This window comes from Protopterus annectens, chromosome 17.part0, assembly GCF_019279795.1.
Source record: "Protopterus annectens isolate FY-2018-M chromosome 17.part0, PAN1.0, whole genome shotgun sequence".
In the NCBI taxonomy this organism is placed as follows: domain Eukaryota; kingdom Metazoa; phylum Chordata; order Ceratodontiformes; family Protopteridae; genus Protopterus; species Protopterus annectens.
This window is the reverse complement of record NC_056751.1, coordinates 212,596,967-212,619,466: the sequence shown is the minus strand read 5'-3', so window position 1 is coordinate 212,619,466 and position 22,500 is coordinate 212,596,967.

Here is a 22,500-nt window from a genome sequence, read left to right as displayed (position 1 = left end):
AACAGTATAGGTGTGTGTGTGTGTGTGTGTGTGTGTGTGTGTGTGTGTGTGTGTGTGTGTGTGTGTGTGTGTGTGTGTGTGTTTTGTCATAAATTTAATAATTACATATTTAGGAAAAAGGCCAGGGCCCAAGCAGAACTGCTAAACAGTGATAAAAAATACTGCTGCCCTGATTATTGCAGAATAATAAGACATCTGATAACAACCCAGATCCGAAGCATTTCTATTTCTATTATGTATTTCTGACTACAGGATAAACAATACAATACAGCTGAAGGACTCACATCAGATGAATTAATTCAAAATAAAAAGCACTACAGATAAGAAAGTTTGATTATTACATCCTTTTCAACATAAACAATATGACTAATCTGATGACATCACATTTCTAAGAGCAGTGACAACATTAAATGCATTAAGTAACTATAGGTAATACATTCAGAATGCAGCTACAGAAGCTAAACACAATGTATGAATTAAAATAAGTACTTTATATGCAATGAAAGAAAGGCAAGTGTTTGTGACAAATGAACAGTACTGACAGGTAAAAATAAAAAAATGTGCTTGCCATAAGCCACGTGGTTAAAAAATATGTATATGACATAAAAACACCAAAACCCTTATTGTTTAATAATTTATAGCAGTTGTTAGGTCTCTTTGATACTATGTTGAGTGTTTTATGTCTGTATTTAATACTGTATTTTTGTGCTTTGTGTTCTTATTTTCTAAAATTATATCTTTTATTGGGAATGTCAGACACATAAGACTCAGCCTTCCATTTCCCAAATATGGAACACTACCTCTCATAATGTGGAGATGTAAGGATTCAGTGCAAAGGATCTATCAAAAAGGTAACCTTTAAACAAGAGCAGACCTCACTGGCAAATCTGTACTTTTTTGGCTTAAAGAGAAGACTGGGATGGTTAGCACACTAGAAAGCTCATTTAATGTCAGTTAAGAGGACCAGTTAGCTTCTCATCTGAAATATTTGTATAGATTTCATTAATCAGAGTGAACACAACAGTGAAGCTATTAAATGTGGCCTTGAAACCATCCAGTTTTTCAGACAGAATGTCATATTGTATTATGTACTGTAGCATCTGTGCGTAAATGATTTGGGCAGGTGTTTCTGCAAGGGGGTCAAGGTTGGAAGTAGCATCATATGCAAGGTGAAGGATGTCAGGGTGTCCCAGAAAATGTGTCATTAACCAGTGATGATCATAATTCTTCATGGCTTAGAGTGTCTAGATAGTAAAATTGCATGAAACAGAGTCGAAAGCCAGTAAAAAAGCTTTAATAAACACAAATAGCAGCTACACTTTAAAACAGCACACTGAAAAGATTTTAGCACTGTCATCCATCAGGACATCATCAGAACTAAGCAAATGCCCAACCAGAACAGTTAAATATCAATTAGAAAGTCACACGACAATTATCCAATTCATTTAGTACTAATAAATATTAATTTAAAACTTTAAAAATTCCCTTTGTTGCAAGACACTTTAGCATTCTAAATTCTTTAAGAATAAAATAGATGAAATAGAACACATATCATTTAGCCCAGGTTCATTAAAAGCACTGAGCCTGAGCTGCTATTTCAGTTCTCTAACTAGTTAAGTGCTCCTCAATAACTAAACCCCTGTCATCCTTTTTAAGTTGGTCAATCACAAAATATCCAAATCTATGTCCAGGATTTTTTTCCACGTGTCTATAAAGTGCATTAGTATCTTTTCTATTTTTAATGTCCCCCTCATGTTTGTACACCCTTTCTTTTACTCTTCTAATGGTTTTACCAATATAATATGCTGAACAGTCAAAAACAGCTGGCGGCATATATGAGTCACTTAGTATTACAGTTATATTTTCCTTTTATAATAACCTTATAACCATTAAGAATTAACTGGTCCCCCACTAAAATATAGGGACACATTTTACAACAGCCACACTTTTGCATTCCATCCAAAACCCCACCACCACTCCCATTTTCCTGTTTATTCTCCAACAGTTGTTTAAAAGAAAGATCTTTCCTATAAAATCACTGTTGGTTTATCCCCCGATATTTTACTCAAATGGGGGTTGGTGGATATCAACAATTTTACATTTTAATAGCCACCACTCCTATTGTCAGAAGAAAACAGTGGTGAAAGGCCAACTGGTCAGACTGGCAAGAATGATTTATGATGAGGTGACTTTCATTGATGAATGTCAAATGTTATTGAACATGTTTTCGAAGCGGGGGTACCCCAAAGAATTCTTAAAACCTATTTTTGATGAGGTAGCCCACAAGAGGAGAAGTTCTTCTTTCTTTCTTATTATTATTTATATTCCTAACATGTTCAGATATTCTCCAAAAGCACAAACCAGTCATACAGAGCTCCTATAAAGGCTGTCCCTCTTCAACAGTTAACCAGTCACACAGCTCTTTGGCTATTCTCTCTTTTAATTTCCTAATAGTTTTTCCTATATAGAAAGCCGAACATGCTGTGCAAGTCACAATATATACCACAAATCTTGTATTACAGTTACAAAAACCTGCACATGAAATACTACGACCATAATTTTTTACCATCGCATAAGGGCTTTCATTTATATATTTGCAAGTCCTACATATATTGCACTTAGACATTTTAGATCTGTACCTCTTCATTTCTTTGTCAGTGTTTCTCTCAAGACACATTTTCATGTTCATCCCCCTACTATAAGTAACTTTCGGTCCCTTGCCTAAGATTTGTTTCATCTGTTTGTCAAAAACCAATCCCAATAGTTGATTAGAACATCCTTAAGGTACTGTGTTTCCATGTTGTATGGAAGTACCAAGTTCCTCTCATGTTGAATTTGTATTTTAGAATCCATAGAGGTCCCTACCTTAGTTAATAGTATATGGGTGAACCTATCCTTCTATTTTTTCAAAATCTTGCTTCTAATTTTCACAAGCAGTTTACTAGGGTATCCTCTCTCTTTGAACATCCCTATCAATTTATATATTTCCAGTTCAAAATTCCCATTGTCACTACTCATCCTAGAGATCCTCACCATTTGTCCCTTAACAGCACTTTTCATCTGATGTGGTGGATGGCAAGTACTGTAGTATAAAAGGGAAGTCATGTAAGTGTCTTTTCTATATACTTTAATACAAGATTTGTGGTATATATTGTGAATTGCACAGCATGTTTGGCTTTTTATATAGGACAAACTATTAGGAAATTAAAAGAGAGAATAGCCGAACATGTTAGGAATATAAATAATAATAAGAAGTAAAATGCACTTTACACTCACAGTCTGCTATGTGAAAATTTTAAAAACTTCATGTTTTTTATTGCAGATCAGATAATCCCTACACAAAGGGGAGGTAATGTGAAAACAAATTTAGAGACATTAGAGTTAGAATGGCAATTACGATTAAATCCTATTAATATACTGGGTATTAACGAAAATTGCTCTTTGAATAGTGTCTTGAAGCTTAGGGCATCTAAATTGTAATATTATAATTTAGTTTTAATTAGTAATGTTGGTTTAGGATAGTTTACTGTTAAAACTATTTATAGGGCAAAACATTTCTATGTGTTTGTTTTATATATTTGAAAGTATTTAATGTATTGTTCTCCATTTATGGTTATTATTATTATTATTATCAATTGTTTTTAAGTAGGCTTAGAAAAACCACCAAATCGAAACAAGATCAAAAAACTCTAAAATCCACAGACGAGGAAACCAAAATCAGTAGATAAACTTTTAATTAAATGGCCACAGACACAGTACAACAAGCGCTTTCGCTCGGTTACTACTATAGACTTCACTATGTTTCGTTAATGCTTAATGGTTGAATGAATGGATATCACATGATGTACTACTATTTAATGACTGTTTTTATGTTAAGGCTTTACTCTGAAGATGCCCATTAAGAAAACTGGGTGAAAGTGCTTAGTGTAAAATATGTCCCACTTGTTTTATTAAAACTCGAGTCCGTTCTATGTTTGCCGGTGGTTATTTCTTTTTTTTTCTTTTATTCAGTTTGTTTACACTCTTTTGAGTGTTTTAAACTGTGTACAAGTATACATTATAAAGAAGGTTTATACCTCACACATAAATTCCATATTAAAAATAACAAGCTCAAGAAATCTAAAATCAGCACCATTTCTGAACTCATCTCTATTATCTTATCCAATCATTTTTTTTTTACTTTAATGGAGACATTTTCCAACAGGTATGAGGAGTAGACATGGGTGCCATAATGGCCCCAGCCTATGCTAATATAGTGTTCAACACATGGGAAACAGAGACTCTAGCACATATCCTAGGTTTCAAACAAATGAGCTTTATTGATGATATTTTTTTCATTTGGCAAGGGTCTCATTTGGACCTGGATATTTTCATCCATGCCATATCTAATAGTACTGAAATCTTATCCTTCTCCATTTCAAGCATAGGCACACAGGTCCAATTCCTTGATCTTTCAGTCTCACTTAACCCCAAAAGACTGAGCTTCAGCTCCACTATTTACAGGAAGAAAATCTACGGGAATAATTTCCTGGAGTACACAAACCAGCACCCACCTTCATGAAAGCCAATATTGTTTGTGGTCAGTTCATTTGCTTGTCCAGAATCATTAGCAATTATTTAATATTTTTACAGCACCACTTTACAGCCAGGAATTACCTCATAACCATCAGTGAATTCAGCCAAGCGCAGGCCACCAAATTCAACTGATTCTTTGTGCCGGCTTAACTAGTAAGCCCAAGGTTTCCTCAAGAAACAATTTCACCATTATTTTTCCCCTCCCAGTAAGTAGGGCCATGCTTCATTTATTGAACATTCTTTCCCATAACTGGGATGTTATACTTAGCAAAAAAGAACTCTCTGAAAAGCTAGGCAACCATTGCACCTTTACCTACAAAAGGACCAAAACCCTTAGGTTTTCATTTGAAAAATACCACCATGATGTATTAAAACTGGCTTTTCCAGTTAGCCCAGCTAACAAAGGTATGTCAACCTATGGCTGATGTGTAGCATGCAAATATATTTACCAAGCTGATTATTATATGTTCACTCATTGAAACATTACCATTAAAGTTCCAGGTAGCTTCAATTATCATAGTACCAATATTGTTTATGGTGTTTTTGCACACAATGCCACAATTTCTACATTGGCAAGATGTGTAGAAAATTATAACACCAGATCAAGGAACACACACGAGTAACAAATCACATGGATTACAAGAATACTCTTGCCAAACCCAGAGCACTGTGGAACAATGGTTCATTCAAATTCTTTGTACTCAAACAGATCGTACCTTTTGTTGGAGACTCTGATGCCTTATTAGAAGTTAAAAAACTCAAATGGCAACTTCTACTCAATGCAGAAGCAATGCAGGGACTCAATGAACACAACAACTTAAAATGCAGGCTTAGATGGTACAGATAGAATCCGTCACTCAACTGATTGTTTATGCAACAAGTTTTAGCAGTACCAAATGTCTAACAATTTGTTAAAGTTTCAGCAATCAGGTTTATCTAAGTTTCTGTTTTATTTAAAGCTCTCTAGCAACAGTTTCCATTGGTCAATGTATTAGCTCTTGAGTATTAATCCTGAATGGTTACTGTACCACAGCCACTATTTGAATATGTGTGACAAAGGGAGATACTGCCAGCACAACTATCTGGAATTTTGTAAATAATTATATGTCATTTGTGAATACCAACATGATCTATATAAGATGATTGTGTTAGGAATGTATTAGAACTGTATGTCATGTGTATATCAAACTGGTCTGTACAGACGTGTGTTAAAAAGGGATTTTATAAAGTGCTTGTGCTTAAAATGTAACCACAGTATGCCCTACTGAAATAGAACAGAAAAAGTATTGTAAGTGTTTAAATGTAAGTAATTTAACAGTGGAAACTGGAATACAGGAGGTTAACTTCAGAAAAATAGTTGAAATTAAATTACTTTATAGACCAGGCTGGAGACATAATGTCTGTGCTAAGAAGATTTCTTGTCTTTGGAGTGAACTAATTACTTACCTATGAAAATATGAAGGAATGCAATTGTTTTACGACTTTCTGTATCTGTCAAAGATCTGAAGTCTATTTATTTTCACAGGTAGATGCTAAATACTGCCAGCTTCCAGCAGTGGGGGGTTCACCTGGGATAGAGTCAGATGACAAGATATTATGTCACTCTGCAAACTATCCCAGCAGTAATATTTGAGATTTTAGTTTGACAACTCTGAGAGACACAGTGCATTCTGTATTCTGTCTTGCAGCTGACAACAACAAGAACCATTCACCACAGCATCTGCCTTGTTCCAAGTAAGTTTCTAGGATATAGTATAATTCTCTTAGATGTAGTTAGGAATATAACACAGCTTAGTTTAGATATGTTTCTTTATTTATTTGAGACCATCTTGCAATGTTGTTTTAAATATGTCCTGTGATTTTGAACTCAGTGTTACTATGAATATATACTAAGTATTTTCTTGTTCTTTTATTATTTATTATTAAATACATTTAAACCTATCAGTGTGTCTGATCTGTCTAGAGATGTGTATGTTTTGAGAGTACTTGCATATTTATTTGGTGACACTGTGTGGGCCACTCCTAATAGCCTTGCTCTTAGTCAAAGTACCATTTGTAAAAATATTAATATTAATATTACACAGAAGATTGGACAGCCTTTGTTAAGGTCTTAAAGTAACTGATAAGGAGTTGGCTGGTGGCAATGATAACTACTTTATAGTCTGGGCAATAGGCGGCACAACCAGTAAACCTGTGTGTGTGTGTGTGTGTGTGTGTGTGTGTGTGTGTGTGTGTGTGTGTGTGTGTGTGTGTGTGTGTGTGTGTGTAAATCAAACCTTAAAGAGTGTGTGCATCAGCCACATGGGCAGGGTCATGAAGCTCTGGTTGGGCAGAGAGGGTGTTGCAGGTCTTGGCTTGGCCACTTATCTGAGATCTCAACTCTATAGCTGTGCCAGTGGGGAGTCTTGCTGGGGATCTGGAGAAAGAGGGAGAAACCATCCCTGTACTGATTGTGTTCTCTGTATGCTCCTAGGGGAAATTGGACTTGATGCAGAGAGCAGTATCTGGTAATACTGGCTATGTATGTGGTATCCTCCCAGTGTATGTCCCCCACTGGTGCCAGTGGTGAGGACTGAAGCACCTTGATTACTGGTCCACGGGTGGGGCATCACATTATTGGTTGGCAGTGGTGGGATATCCACATATTGGGATTTAGTGGTGTGGATATTGAACTCCTGTAGCCTGTAAACATTAGTCTCTAAAGAAGGTGTTTGTACTGTCAAGCAGCCACATGGTAGACATTCAGAGTTTCATATCACAAAAGTTTTATCTATTTTTTTGTTAGCTTAGCCAGGGAGAGCAGGCAAGGATGTCAGCAGAGGATTATGCCAAGCTGACAAGGAGCCATTTGGCTGAGATGTGCCAAGCCAAGAGACTGGTGCATGCCAATCTGACTAAATCAAAAATGCTTACCGCCTTAGTCACAGCTGCATAACAGACCAGCAACCAAGTGGACAACCAGACTGGTCTTGGGGATGTACAACTCTCAGAAAATAGTCAGTTCAACCTTTCCACAGAGGACTTAAAAATTCATCTGGAGTTAAAGAGACTTGAACTGGAGGCCAAACAATTGGGGGTAGAATCAGCATAGAGTCTACTGCATTTAGAGGCTGAAGGAAATGAGAAACTGTGGTGTTTACAGGCTGAAGAATATGAGAAACTAATGTTTGGAGGCTGAAGAAAAGGAAAAACAGAAACAAATGGAATTAGAATCAGCAGGTCTGGAAGCTGAAGAAAATGACAGCCAGAGGTAACATGAAAAGGAGATGCTGACTTTTTGCCAGGGTCATGGATGTAATTGGGAAGGGAATAACCGAACCCCAGAAGCAATAAAGGTCAGTACATTTCTTTCACAATTTACAGAGGGTGATAATTTTAATAGTTTTATTCATATGTTTGAAAGGGTATGTGAACAGTATAATGTTGGTCAAGGGCTCTGGGTACAGTTCCTGACCACCTTACTCCATGGTAAATCTGCAACTGCTGTTTCTAAATTGTCTGATACTGATTGCTTAAATAATAATACAGTTAAAAAATTGTTTATTAGAGTGTTTTAAGTTAACACCTGAAGCTTATAGAAAAAAGTTTTGTGAGCATAAATGCAAGGCAGATGAAAGTGTGTGCGAATGTATTGCTGAGTTAAGCACTTATTTTAATAGGTGGGTGAGTAGGTGTCAGGTCACCACTTTTGAAGGGCTGGCAGACGTTTTGGTGAGGGAACAAGCCCTTACCACTTTGCCTGAGGACATGAGAATCTGGTTGGCAGATAGAGAATGTAATACTGCAGATGAGTTGGGAAAAAAGGGAGACCTGTACCTAGCAAGCCGGGCATCACTGCACAGGAAAGAGATACTCAGTGCTGCTCACAGGTCTGAGTGAACCCATGGTGGGCAGCCTAAACCACCCCAACAGAGTCTGCCAGTAGCAGGGGAAGCCACTAGGTCAGGTACATAGCCAGGATCAAGGATTACATGTTTTAAATGTAACCAGTGGGGCCATGTAGCATATAGATGTCTATGGAGGCAAGGTGGGGAAAAAAAGGTGGAAGAGCCAGTAAGTGAGAATGACAGAATGCCAGCAGTAAGTTGTCTGGAGACAACAAGGGTTCCAAACTACCACATGAGGTTATAGTCTGGTCAAAAGGCGGCAAAGCTAGTAAACCTTTGCCAGCCTTTCCCAGGTGAGTGTGTGTTTGTGTGTGTGTGTGTGTGTGTGTGTGTGTGTGTGTGTGTGTGTGTGTGTGTGTGTGTGTGTGTGTGTAAATAAACCTCAAAATGTGTGTGTGTCAGCTACTTGGGCAGGGACATGAAGCACTGGTTGGACAGAGAGGGTTCTGGAGGTCTTGGCTTGGCCACTCAGCTGAGATCTCAACTCCGTAGCTGTGCCAGTGAGTTGTCTTATTGGGGATCTGGAGAAAGAGGGAGAAACCAGCCGTAGACTGATTGTGGTCTCTGTGTGTTCCTAAGGGAAATTGCACTTGATGCAATGATTTATTCTATATATGTATACATTTTGCATATATAACTGTGTGTGTACACTCCATGTAGGTTCATAGGTACTTGCTAGGATATTTATCTGTGAGGATCTTAAGAAGCCTAGCCTCACATTCTCATGGTAGTTTTTTCCATTATAGTTTGCATACGAATAAGTCATAACAAAGATGCATAGGTCCGTTAACTTGAATTTGCAGTTTGCCATCCATTCATCCAAATAACATTTGTATAGAGTAAGAGAAGGGCTTTGCTTTATGTAGCATGGAAGAAGGTTGCACAGAAGAGGTATTCTTTGTGATATGTACTTATCCCTCCAACACGAGCTGTTTATATTACAAAAGAGATTAAGATCCCTTGAGCAGTTTTCATGCCGACACTGCACTTGCAAATGTGTTATAGGTCTGACAGGTCAGGGTCTGCTAAGGCTCTACACAAGGCAGAGGTCACTTCTTAGTGGCTTGTATAACACTGAGAAGAGGAATAAGGCTTTGGGACAGTCTGTATAGTTTTTGTGATTCCAGGCATTGTAGTGTTTTAGTGAGATATCATTGTGGTCACTCCAGTTGTGTCAAGTGTTTGGACAGTTACAAGTGATATGGGCATTATATTCATTGGTCGGCCTGATGAGAGCTGACTACAGTTGAATGAAACATCTCTGAACTAGGACACCATATCTTCTGATTTAAGCTGTGGATTGAAAAATGACTTTTGTAAGATAGTGGATACATGGTGATCGATGGACAGTTCACTGTCAGCATTGGTTCAAATATCCCTAACTACTTGACCATCTTTCAATGGAGCACTGTCAGTGTGACAGTTACAAGGGACATTGTGTTTGCCAAAGGATACAGCTATACTTGCTATTCAGTTATAGTCCATGCTTTTGACAAAAGATATCTGTTTGGGAAAGGCTGTCTTTGAACACTTGGGAGTCTTTTGCGGGTGTTTATGATGGCAGCAAGTTTACAGTCTGCTTCAGACTTGGTCAGCCATAAACACTTAATGTCTACGTCGATGTCCAAGATCTAAATACCAAACAGGAATGACCTAAGACCTGACTCTTGGGGTGCACCACTAGTGGTACATCTTTTAGAGGAGGTAGTTCCACCTGCTTAATTTCTTGGATTATATTTGGAGGTCAATTTGCTATCCAGTGAGTTACACAGGAATGTACATTTAGCTGAGGCAGTCTGTACATGCTACTTGGATATGGGATAATGTTGAGTGCCTTTGTGAGGTCTAGATATGCAGTGTGTACTGATTTGCCCTTATCCATTATTTCAGTAACTATTTCAAAGAAGTCAACCAGGTTAAGTAGGATGGATCTGCACTGGAGAAATCTGAACTAGTTTGGGTCAGGAGTTTGTAGGTTGCCCTTATTTATTAATTCCATTCCATAATTATCCTTTCCATAGCCTTGCAGATGAGGTTCATCAGGCTTAACTGTTTACAATTACCTGGGTCTATTGATTCCCCACCTTTAGCAATGGGATGAATGTTGTTGTCCTTCATTTATCTGTGATGAAGCCTGTTTGGGGGCTGATTTTGATAACATCTATAGTTGGTCTGACAAGTCATATTTCAGACTAATCAGTAAGCAGCTTGGTATCTTATGGACCCTCATAGCAGTAATGTTCTTGACTTTGGCTAGAGCCGTGAGCACTTGTTCTTGGAAGATTTGAAGACGGACATGTAGATTTGAGGAGAGAGTGTTGAAAGTTGGAATGGTGTAATGCGTACATGTGGTACAATGTAACTCAAATGTAGAACTGAAGTCAATGATGATTGTTACCAAAGTTGTGATGGTCAATTCTTGGTAGTGTTGGTCCTGGAAGAACAGATGTTGCTGTATCTGCAAGAACCATGTTAAAGCCCATAGCAGTGTTTCAGCATTGCGGGAATTGCTGGAACACATTGGGTTCTGTTTAGCCAATTCTTTCCCCCCTGAAAACTAATGCTAAAGATTTTTTTTCATTGATTCAGTGATGTATTAATCATTTAAATGGACTGAGTTAGCTTTAGGCAGATCTGTTGTGTTATGCTTGCTTATTTTCAGGTTTTCTAGGATATTTTACATCAGAGTAGTGTTTGAATATCATGGTTATCATTTGAAATTACTTTTATTTAAGAATACCTGACAGTTAAGTTTCATTGGAGAGTGTGTGTTGCTCTTTGCTCTAAAATCTTAGCAAGGTAGATAGATAGATAGATAGATAGATAGATAGATAGATAGATAGATAGATAGATAGATAGATAGATAGATAGATAGATAGATAGATAGATAGACAGATAGACAGATAGATTAGATAGATAGATAGATAGATAGATAGATAGATAGATAGATAGATAGATAGATAGATAGATAGATAGATAGATAGATAGATAGACAGACAGACAGACAGACAGACAGTGAGAGAGAGAGAGAAAGAGAGAGAGGTAAATATCCAATGTGTTTTGAAGAAAACTGGAGAATCCAGAGAAAAGCCACATGACACAGGAGAAACATGCTTTCTACATGCAGTAAGCTGAGGTCAAGATTAAACCACAGATATGGAGCATTGATATATACAGATAACATAACCACTGAGCCGTTGTGTTGCCATATGATAGCTACATGATAAATCTGACATTGAGTATTTCAGATCAATATAAATCTAACCAACAGGTTAGTTTTAAAAAAGGGAAACATGCTGATGATGGAATCACAGAATTTTGGATGGATGTGGAAAGATGAAAATGTCTGACTACATATATATATATATATATATATATATATATATATATATATATATATATATATACATACATATATAGTTCCCTTTATAATCTCGAAATACTGAAATCTTGAATTTCAGTATCTCAAGAACGTAAATGTGAATTTTTAAAATAGCGAAAGTGCATAATCGTGAATTCAAATATCTCAAATTTGCAGTTGTGGCTTTACGCTATGTTATGTGCGCTGTTTTGTGTGAATGGTGTCTGGTATCGTGTGGATTTAGGTGGAATTTAAGGTGAGTGTTTTAAAAGGGTATTGGGTGGGAGTTTGAGTGTATGTGAGTGTGTTTGTAAGTTGTACGTGTTGGTTAGGGTAGGCAGGGGAAAGTATGAGTGTGTAAGTGTTGGATGTGTTGGTGTTTGTGTATGTGTGATGTGTGTGTGCGAGGGACTGTAGAATGTCTGGGTGTGAGTTTACTTTCTTTTCCTGTTTGTGCGATCTCGGAGTTAGTATATATAAGTAGGGGGGTGGGGGTGCTTATTTGTAGTGTAGGTTTGTGGATATGTGGTGTTATGTTTTTGTGTGTTTGTTTTGTTTTGTACTGTGGGTATTGTGTTGTATGTGTGGTGTAGTGTATGCTGTGTGTTCGGGATTTCAAATTTCGCAGTTTTGGGCTGTTGGTGTTTTGTGGATTTGCCTTTATGGTTTTGAAATACTGAAATTCAAGATTTTAGTATTTCGAGATTATAAAGGGTAATCATATATATATATATGTATGTATATATATATATATATATATATATATATATATATATATATACATATATATATATATATATATATATATGCAAAAGCACAGTAGTTTTGTATGGATGGATGGCTGGATTGAGAAATACATTTCAAGAAAGACTGCATGTATATATAATGAACTAGAACTGCTTATATATATATATATATATATATATATATATATATATATATATATATACATACACATACACACACACACATATATATATATATATATATATATATATATATATATATATATATACACACACACATATATATATATATATATATATATATACACACACACACACACACACACACACACACACATATATATATATATATATATATATATATATAAAAATGTGCTAAACATTGACATCAGCAAAATATGGATCCAGCACTAGGAGACCTAGGCAGCTGCCTAAGACCCGTGTTGAGTAGGGATGCCCATGTTGGCTTTGGACCCCAGCTTTGCTAAAAAAAAAAAAAAAAATTGCATAAAAAAAAACTTCAGGATCCTTCTGTTAATGCAGCAAGAATTAGACACTGTGGGAGAACTTCCTTATATGTGTATGTATATATGAAATGCCCCAGTAAGGGGCACTGTCTTGTTAAGTGAATTTGCTCAGAGTAATGGGTATGGGCAGACAAGTGCCTTAAACCTTCACACTAATTGCCAGGTCTCCCCTAATTTTATTTTATTTTTGTTAATCACCGAGGATTGCAATTTGTTAATGTCATGCACAGAGTTTTAAAGCTGTGTTTTTCATTTTTAGTGGTGAAACAGGTAGCACACTTTCTTCTGGTGCAGAAGGTTTTGAGTTTTGTTTTCACAATAGGTAGACCAATTGCTGATACTACTGCGCAGCATAAGGGGGGGGGGGTTGCACTCTTGCGTATGCACTTCTTTGGATGAGATGCCTAGTAACTATGAAGCTGTCGTCAGTTTGCCAGGCATTCCCTATGGCAATGTTACCAGCTCACCATTATTCTTTTGTTGTTAATGTAATACAGGCAAGTTATTCTGAAAGGCCAGCTGGCAATGGATTTGTAGAAATGCAAAGTTATTTGCCAGCAGCAAATTACAGTTATCTTTCATCTGGAATTATTCAGATGACTCGGGTGGTTGGAGGAGGAACGGACTATAGGCAGGCTGCGGGGGGGGGTCAATCCATTACCATTTCATCATGCTCGGGCTCTGACATCAGCCACGTCTTTGATAAATGATTTCCCAGAGGTTATCTTGTCAGGTCTGGGTCATTCCAAGAGTATCTGAACTTTTATTTTATTTTTTGTGGTGAAAGCTTTGGCCTATTCTAATATCTTTCAGCAGTCCTAGATTTTCTGAAATTTTCTAAGTGAGACTATTCGTCTCTCTACATTGGATGCATGCTAAGCAAAGCAATGAAAATCTGCAAGATGGCATTACAATCAGCATAAAACAGAAACTATAAGTAAAGGAATAACAATGATCCATTATGAGAACTGGAGAGATGGCCAGAGAGAGAGAGAGTGAGAGAGCTATGGGTCTGTAATGTACTGCAGTACAGCCATGCCATCTCAAGCCTGTTTCACTGACCTGAGTCTTGTAGTGCCCTGTGTAATTGTCATCATTGTAGAGTATCCATGCAGACACTTGGAGATCAGTCCATGAATAAAACTGGTCCACAAGTAGCTGTGAGCAAGAGAAAGCATCTGTCTATCTTCCTAAAATACATTAGTTAAAGTGAGCTAAATACATCCTGTAAGTTTTAAATGCTGTAAATAGTCAAGGGAGGTTCTCTTCTTTTGCAAATATATTTTAAAAGCAGTCAAAAACATGATTCAGTTTCTTCTTTCTTTACTCTTGCATCTAAAACACATTTTATTGTTGGATACAGTTAGCCACTACCACCTCATTAACATACAGGATTCTAATCACTTTACAGGAAGACATTTGACTGAAATGCACAAAGACTAAAGGTCTTTTGAAGACGTATGTTGTTCAACATTTGAAGCAGTCGAAAATATGTCTCACATAGACAGAACTCCACAACCCTTCTCAAGCGTTTAACTGCATCCAGAGCCGTCCAAGCTAAGACAAGAATATTTTCTTGATTAACTGCATTTGTACTTGGTTTATACAGTGATCACTACTGTTTTTGAACATTTGTTAAAGCATTTATTTAATATTGTGGCAAAAATAGTAATTTCTGTATTTATTGGCTTTTCTAGTTGTGTTTGCCTCCAGATTGCCTTGCAGAAGGTTAAATTATCGAAGGACTTAATATCTTCCCAGTTGTTTCTTGCCTAATTAGCAGTTGAGAGCTGCTTTTGCTGGGTTTTACATTAACAAGTTCTAGTTTTATCTATCTTGTGGCAGAATGTGTTTACCTGCTCTCTCAGTTGAGAAGCACACCAGGGAACTCAAAGTATGGTTGTTTATTGGAAAGATGGCATAGGCATCAGTTTTCAAGCTTTTTTTCTCTGTTATAAATTAAGCTACATAGAGTTGCCCACCAAGCAGTGACATTTAGCTGTGCTCTATGTAGTAGCAAACACCTAGGCAGTAAAATTTCCCTATAAGGTTAAGATTAGGTACAAAACCTGTTAAGCGGTGTGGCATTGTGTGGAAATTACAGCAGCTAGTCTGCACGTGGGATAGCACTACCGTCTTCTAGCACTATATAACAGCTTGCCCTTAATGCCAGAAACTATCTCAGGATAACCCTGTTAAAATCCAATGCTTAATCCTAAACAGCCCTCTCTATTACAGGACTGGACAATATGGATAAGCAATTTCTAAATTATATGCAATGTCTAAATTTCTAAATGTCTCTGTGGCCAGCTTCACAGATTTGTGCATACTAAGGCAATGTACCAATTGTCTCATGTTCCCAGATAACCAGCTAGCTATTAAAGACTATAACACGGTATGCAAGAGATGTAAATACACAACTCATACCACTCAGCCTTTCAATGGAAGAAATCTGGACAAACACTGAAACAATGGAGAGACAAAGGGCCAAAGATAGGAACATATTTTAAATATTACTCTTTTAAGCTTAGAAAGTTGCTAGAGTAACAAGATTTGTTTTACATACATTTTATGAAGGATTTGAAGTCTGAAACTCAAATATATGTAATTATTTAGTGACTTCAGTCCTCAGATCATCCCAGTAATTTGTCAGAAAAACACATTTTAAGAGGAACAGATTAAAATATGAGCAAAATATTTGGACATTCTGTGAAAATCTGTATAGTTGTGAGGAATAACACAACTTCCTTGGAGGCAAAAATCTTGCATACAAATCAGGTTGTGAAGAATACACACTGCATCCTTCACTCACACATTGCTTACCACATATACAGATTATCTTATGTTGATGGAATTAAAAGAAACCTCACCACATCTCAAACACCTCCAGAATATTCCTCCTCAGCAATCACTAAAACACACTCCAAAAACATGAGGCAAGCGTGCACTTTACCTAATACTCTTGTCATTGTGGACTCCATTATGTGACAAACAGATGCCTCACTCACTGCATTAGACAAGGAGAAGATAACATTTAGTTGCCTATGTGAAGCCAGGATCTGCAGTATCATACATGCGCACAAGTCACTGCACCCCAGGTACCAATATAATTCTATTATAGTCCATGTGGGTGTAAATGACCTGAGACATGTCTCAATGGACTATTTGAAAAGAGGCATAATGGATGTCTCTGAATGTGTCTCAGATATGATCCTTGCACTGATAAGCATTCTACCTTCACCAAGGATGATGCCACAGTATGAACATAAATTAATTGATTTTAATTAATAATTAGGTTAGTTTCTGGTGTTGCTTCAGGGAGATCCAATATCTCTCAGCATAGGAGAACATGGTCAATGCATGAAATTGCTTTGCCAAGGATGGGCTGCTTCTGCCCCCCCCCCCCTGGCTTTTGAATATTGACTAAAACTTTATCCGCCCCCCTTAAAGCTTTTTTTAAGCAATGACAAAAAGACAAAACTACCAACAAAAATGAAAAAGACTGCAAGCAACCTTAAGGTGTTACTATCAATGCTTGGAGTCTAAACAAAAAACTCCACACCCTTTAAGCCCTCCTCATTTTTGATAATGTAGACATCTATGCCATGACGAGACTTGGTTTAAAGCTGTAGAAAGTCCTCCAGTAGTGCAATGTTACATAGACTTCCATATATTTGGACTAACAACAGCACAAACTAGGGCAAAACGTGGAGGTGTCCAAATCTATGTTAATGACAAACATACTTCTGGGTTGGTTAAACAGGATGATGCCATGGAGTTCATCCATGTGAAAGTCACCATAGAGAAGGTTCCTCACTATATCATTGCTAGCTACAGATCACCATTTATGCCCCAGAGTATTATGACTCTACACCCTATTCATGGCTGACTTTAACTATCCCTCTGTATACTGGGAAACTTACACTGCCTCAAACTCACCGGCACAATGCTTCCTAGATTTAAATAACACAAATACCCTGGAACACATATATTCCATGTTTCAACCAGAGGATCAAACGTACTAGATCTGATACTTACCCAACAACTCATTCACCCCCCCCCCCCCCATGTCATGTCCTCAGTATTGAGGGCAGGTCATAAAGCTGTCTCCTTTGAAGTAAAAATCAACCCATAAAACACAGGTAAACCAATAACAGTTGGAACTATTCTAAGGAAAACAACATCCTAGGCATGGAACGCATTATCATGGAACTTATAAACAAAGACATTGGCAAGCTTCAAACACTGGACCCCACCCAGTTTGGGTTTGTGAAGGGCCGATCTTGTCTCCTGAATCTGATTGACTTCTTTGAATCAGTCTCCAGAGCTGTGGACAAGGTCAAGGCAGTCCACACAGCCTATCTGGACCTCACCAAGGCCTTCGACACCATCCCCCACTCTGGAATCATAGATAAACTTACTAAGCTGGGCATAAATCCCTACGTCACTTGATGGGTTGCCAACTGGCTTACTGACAGAACCCAGACTGTAAAAGTAGCCGACTCCAAATCCAGCTCCAGACAAGTGACAAGTGGAGTACCTCAGGGTTCAGTCCTGGGACCACTCTTTTTTGGCATCTACTTCTCTGAAGTACAGGCCAACACTAAGGGACTCTGGCTAACAAAGTTCGCAGATGACTGCAAACTAGGAGCCATTACTGAATCCCCAAATGATGTGGATATTCTACAAAAGGGCCTTACAGAAGCAGATGCCTGGTGCCAGAGCCATGGGCTCAAGCTTAATGCCAAAAAATGTATAGTTATCCCCTTTGGAAAAAAACATACACCCATGAATTACCACATAGGTGGCAGGACACTAAACATCGAAAGTGTGATGAGAGACTTAGGGACACAGGTGGACAGTGGTCTCACTTTCGATAACCACATTGCCACAACAGTCAGGAAATCCTTCTATGTGGCACACCTCATCACTAAGGGCTTTTCATCCAGAAAAAAGGAGGTCATTGTCCCACTGTACTCATCCCTCATTAGACCCACTTTAGAGTATAATGCCCCATTTGGTATGTACCTCACAAATTATCTGCAACAGCTGGAAAGGCCACAGAAATACCTCACTAAAAGAATCACAGGCCTAAAGCAGATGCCATATGCTGACCGTCTAAAAAACTCCAGCTATACTCTGTGGCATATCGTCTACTCAGAGGCGATCTCTGCTTAACATACAAGGCCATGTCAAACCCAGAGCTGTTGGACATGCTCCACTTAGAGAAATCCCAATCCCTCAGAGCCACATGCTCCAGGGATCTAAACCTTGTCACCACAATGAACAAAACATGCTGGCAGGATAGGTTCCTGACCCAGAGACTCCCCATACTCTGGAATAGACTGCCCATACATGTCAAGCAGAGCACCTCATTGGCCCTCTTCAAAAGGAACCTTGATGATTGGATGGGCGATAGGAAATTCACCCCGACAGTCATGTCAGTCACCCTGCTAGACAGGGGTCCAGAGAAGTAAATATTGTGGGAAGAAATATCCAGGGAATTGTTATGGCTAGGCTTGCATAGGCCCTAGGGCTGATAGCCTAGTACCAACCTATGGACCTATGAACCTATTAATGTACAGTTTATCAAAATTCAAGGCTCTTCCTAACCCTAAGACCATAGCTACTTTTGCAGAATTATTCACAGAGTCCATATACATACACTTGAATGGCTGCATAGAGGCAATCATACCTACCAGAAGTAAACCCAAAACAAGCATTAAAACAGACACCACTGATGGAATACTCACGTAAACAGTGTTTATATTAAAGAATAAAACCCAAGGCCAAAAACATGAACAGCAACTCCCTTAAAGACAAGTGCTTTGTTATTCAACTAATCAAAAAACAAAGATATATAATTAAGTTCAACAAGGCCAACTATGAGGTTTGGATAGCCTTGCAGGCTAAGGACAATCACAAGGCCTTCTTCAGCCATGTCCTAAACCTGAAAGGTAGTACAGAGCAATGTGCTGAACTGATGGTGAATGGTACTACCTCACTGATCATGGTGACATAAGAAATCCACAGGCTGATAAATTCAGCTCAAACTTCACTCCCCACTTCCCTCCACTCCACTGGGTGAAATTCCCTCCAGCACACTACCCCCAACTATTTTCAGGGAACAGGTGCTGGCAGCACTCACTAAAACCAGAACACCACCTCCATGGGTCATGACAATATCCCCGTTGCCTTCTGAACTGTCTTAAACATGACTTATTGGGACCACTTGAGGCACTTTTCAACTACAGACTTGAAACAGTCAATGTTGTGAGATTCGATGTTATGAGTTTTAGATGTTATGAATTTTCGATCATTTGATCTTGCTGTTTTGCAGTTAGATGTTATGAGCTTTCGATTATATGAAGTGGAATTATATATATATATCGATATATATATATATATATATATATATATATATATATATATATATACACACACACACACACACACACACACACACACACACACACACACACACACACACACACACACACACACACTGTATATAGATAAGGATCAGGAAGTATATTTTAGCTGCTTGTCATGATTTTTCTGTCTGTGCCACAGCCATAGCTAATTTACGTTTTTCTGAGTTGCATTTCATATTTACCAAGCTATTAATCATATAATTTGTTATGCTTCTGTTGGTATTTGGACTGTACCTGCAAACAGGTGTATATAGTGTTGAACTCTGCTTTATGTTTAATATCTGTGTGGATTCTTTAAATTGCTAAAGTTGTTCTGTGTTTGGTTATGCATCTCATGACAGTTAAAGTATTTACTCTGAAAATGTTAAAGTTTCAATAAAACGTCCTGTTTGGACATGCTTTGAGCATATTGGTCCATTATATTTTTGTGAAAAGTTGTTATCAAGGCATTTTTCCCATCCCTGTTCAAAAAAATTTTTTCTCCTCTGCAGGTGGGAGGGGAGCACCAAATGAGGGTGTTGCCCTGGGCTTCAAATGGCCTAGCCATTTCTCTGCTACCAAGATAATATAGCAAGCCTTTGCCTGCATGTGCCATTTTTGTACTGAAACTGACTGTAAAACAGTGACGTGGAAAATGATATAAGCAATAATTATTTTCAGTTGCAATCACTTTAAAGAAAGCATGTTATCTCCCTTTTCAGTATGCCAGCATATCCATGTGAGACTGGTGCACTGAATGTTACTATATTTTCACAGTTTCATATTTCACTCACAGAACTGGTTGTATTTCTGTGGACAGTGTAGAAACAAAGAGAGGAAGACATGAATCTGCAGCTTCCATTATAAATCAGGTAAGCACAAATGTGACAGAGATGGGATGTCTGTGATAGTTGCTAGACCTCGTTACAAAAGCAGAGATGGGAGATTTTTCTTCTCTTATAGAGGAGTTTACATCTGATTCTCATATAAAATAGATCAGCTTGTCAAAAGTAATCTCAGGGGCACAATGCCAGTATCACTGTGTTATTTTATGTCTTATGAACAAAGAGGGGCCAAAATTGACTTGAGAATTGAATGCTTTGGTAATGAGGAAACATATATTTTTTTTTGTAAAAGATGCCACCAAGTCAATTATCAGTTTAATGTGAAATGGAACAGAGTTGACTCTTGATGTGTTTGTATGCAAGCAGGGTTTTGCAGCCTGAGAATGCAGTGACCTTATAATAAAAAATATATGTTTTCTTTTCTTTTTATTTGGGTACCTGTTAACCAGGTGAGTGAATTGGTCTGTTTTCTACCAGTTTCAGCTATGATCTGGTCTTCTGTCAAATACGATGCATAAATGAAAAATTTAGTGTAAACAATTAAACAGGTTTTGTTTGTTTGGTACATGGGAGGAACTCCAGAGTACCTGAAGAAAACCCACATAGACACTAAGAACTTGGAAAACTTCATGAAAATGGTAGCTGGAGTTTAGAATTAAACCCTGCTCACTGAACTCTCAGTTAAAAAATGTGTTGCTAATATAGCATAATACCCCACTGGTTAAATGGTCTTCCAGTAAGAAAGGTTCATGTTGGCCCTGAAGGACACATCTTCAACACAGCTAATGAAATAAGAACTGCAAAAGAGATTTTGTCAAAGTTTCCATTAAAAGTCAACATTTTGTAAGACACTACAATGTTGTTGAATTTTTCATTTAAAATTGTCAGGAATCATAACTGTATGTAATGGGAATCAGCTTGGTAAATATCGGACAACTGCTGATTGTGAACAATTCCTGGATGAATCAGGAACCTACCAATCTTATGATATCTATTAACAAATTGCACTTGCAATAATTTGCTCTGTGCTATAGCACTTGGGTATGTTCTTTCCTAGCTGGGCCCCATTGGGCAGTATTTGCCCTTTTATGGGTATTTTATGGAACAGTTGTTTACCTCGATCATTTTAATACAAACAGAACAGCCCTTCAGTATGGCTAGGAGACTGAAGGTACAGTTATAATAATTGTCTACATTTCTACAGGGAACTGTTTACTAACCAGAAGGATTAAAGGAGACAGAACAATTTTAGAAGTTGCAAACAAACTCACAATGATAAGAAGAAGATATCAACAATGCACACTGCATATTGGTAAAAGAATTGCTCCACATGTACATCAGCACAGGGGAGTGAGAACATGATATGCAGAGGACAATACCATAACATTGCATCTGTACAGTAATGTATGCTGTGACAGAAGTAACAAATGTGTATTTGAATGATGCACTGTATATTTGTATTTTGTTTTGCATTTTCTGTAACATTTCCATATCATAACCACGATTAAAACACATCTGAAATTCATCATTTAGCTTTGATGTGAATAGGGCTGGACAAACACAGCAGAGATCTGAAACATTTCTTGCTTGATAGCTTAATTATCACTGTACTCCTGTTCCTAAAAAGCTTAACTACCCAGCTTTACTTTTCTTTTTATGTGCAGTGCCCCACCTTTGGACTGATGGGGGTCATGTTCTTCCATGCTGAGCTATGGTGAGTTTTTAATAGTTAAGGCTCATTTTCAGTGCCTGTCACCATGCCTAAAACTGAATTCAATACTTTGTTATCATAAGATTACAAACCACACTACCTGCTTCAGCAGATCTGTTTGTCATGAACTCAAACATGGGCCTATAATGAGAAAAGCACCATAAAAGGAATACCTTTTAATCAGAAGTACTGTTGCTAAAATTAGCTTAATTTTAATAATAACACACAATTTATAATATAGACATATGGGTCCATTACATTCTGTCAAACTGGTTTTTGGTTGAAAGATGTAGGGGTGGTGTTTAATGTCAATGGTACAGATAATCGAGTGGTTCAAATGTCATGATAGGTGAGTGGGGGATCTGACAGGGTTAGAGTGTGTGTGCATGTGTTACTGAGTTAGGGTTAGGATTACAGAAAGGTGAAAGATAGGTG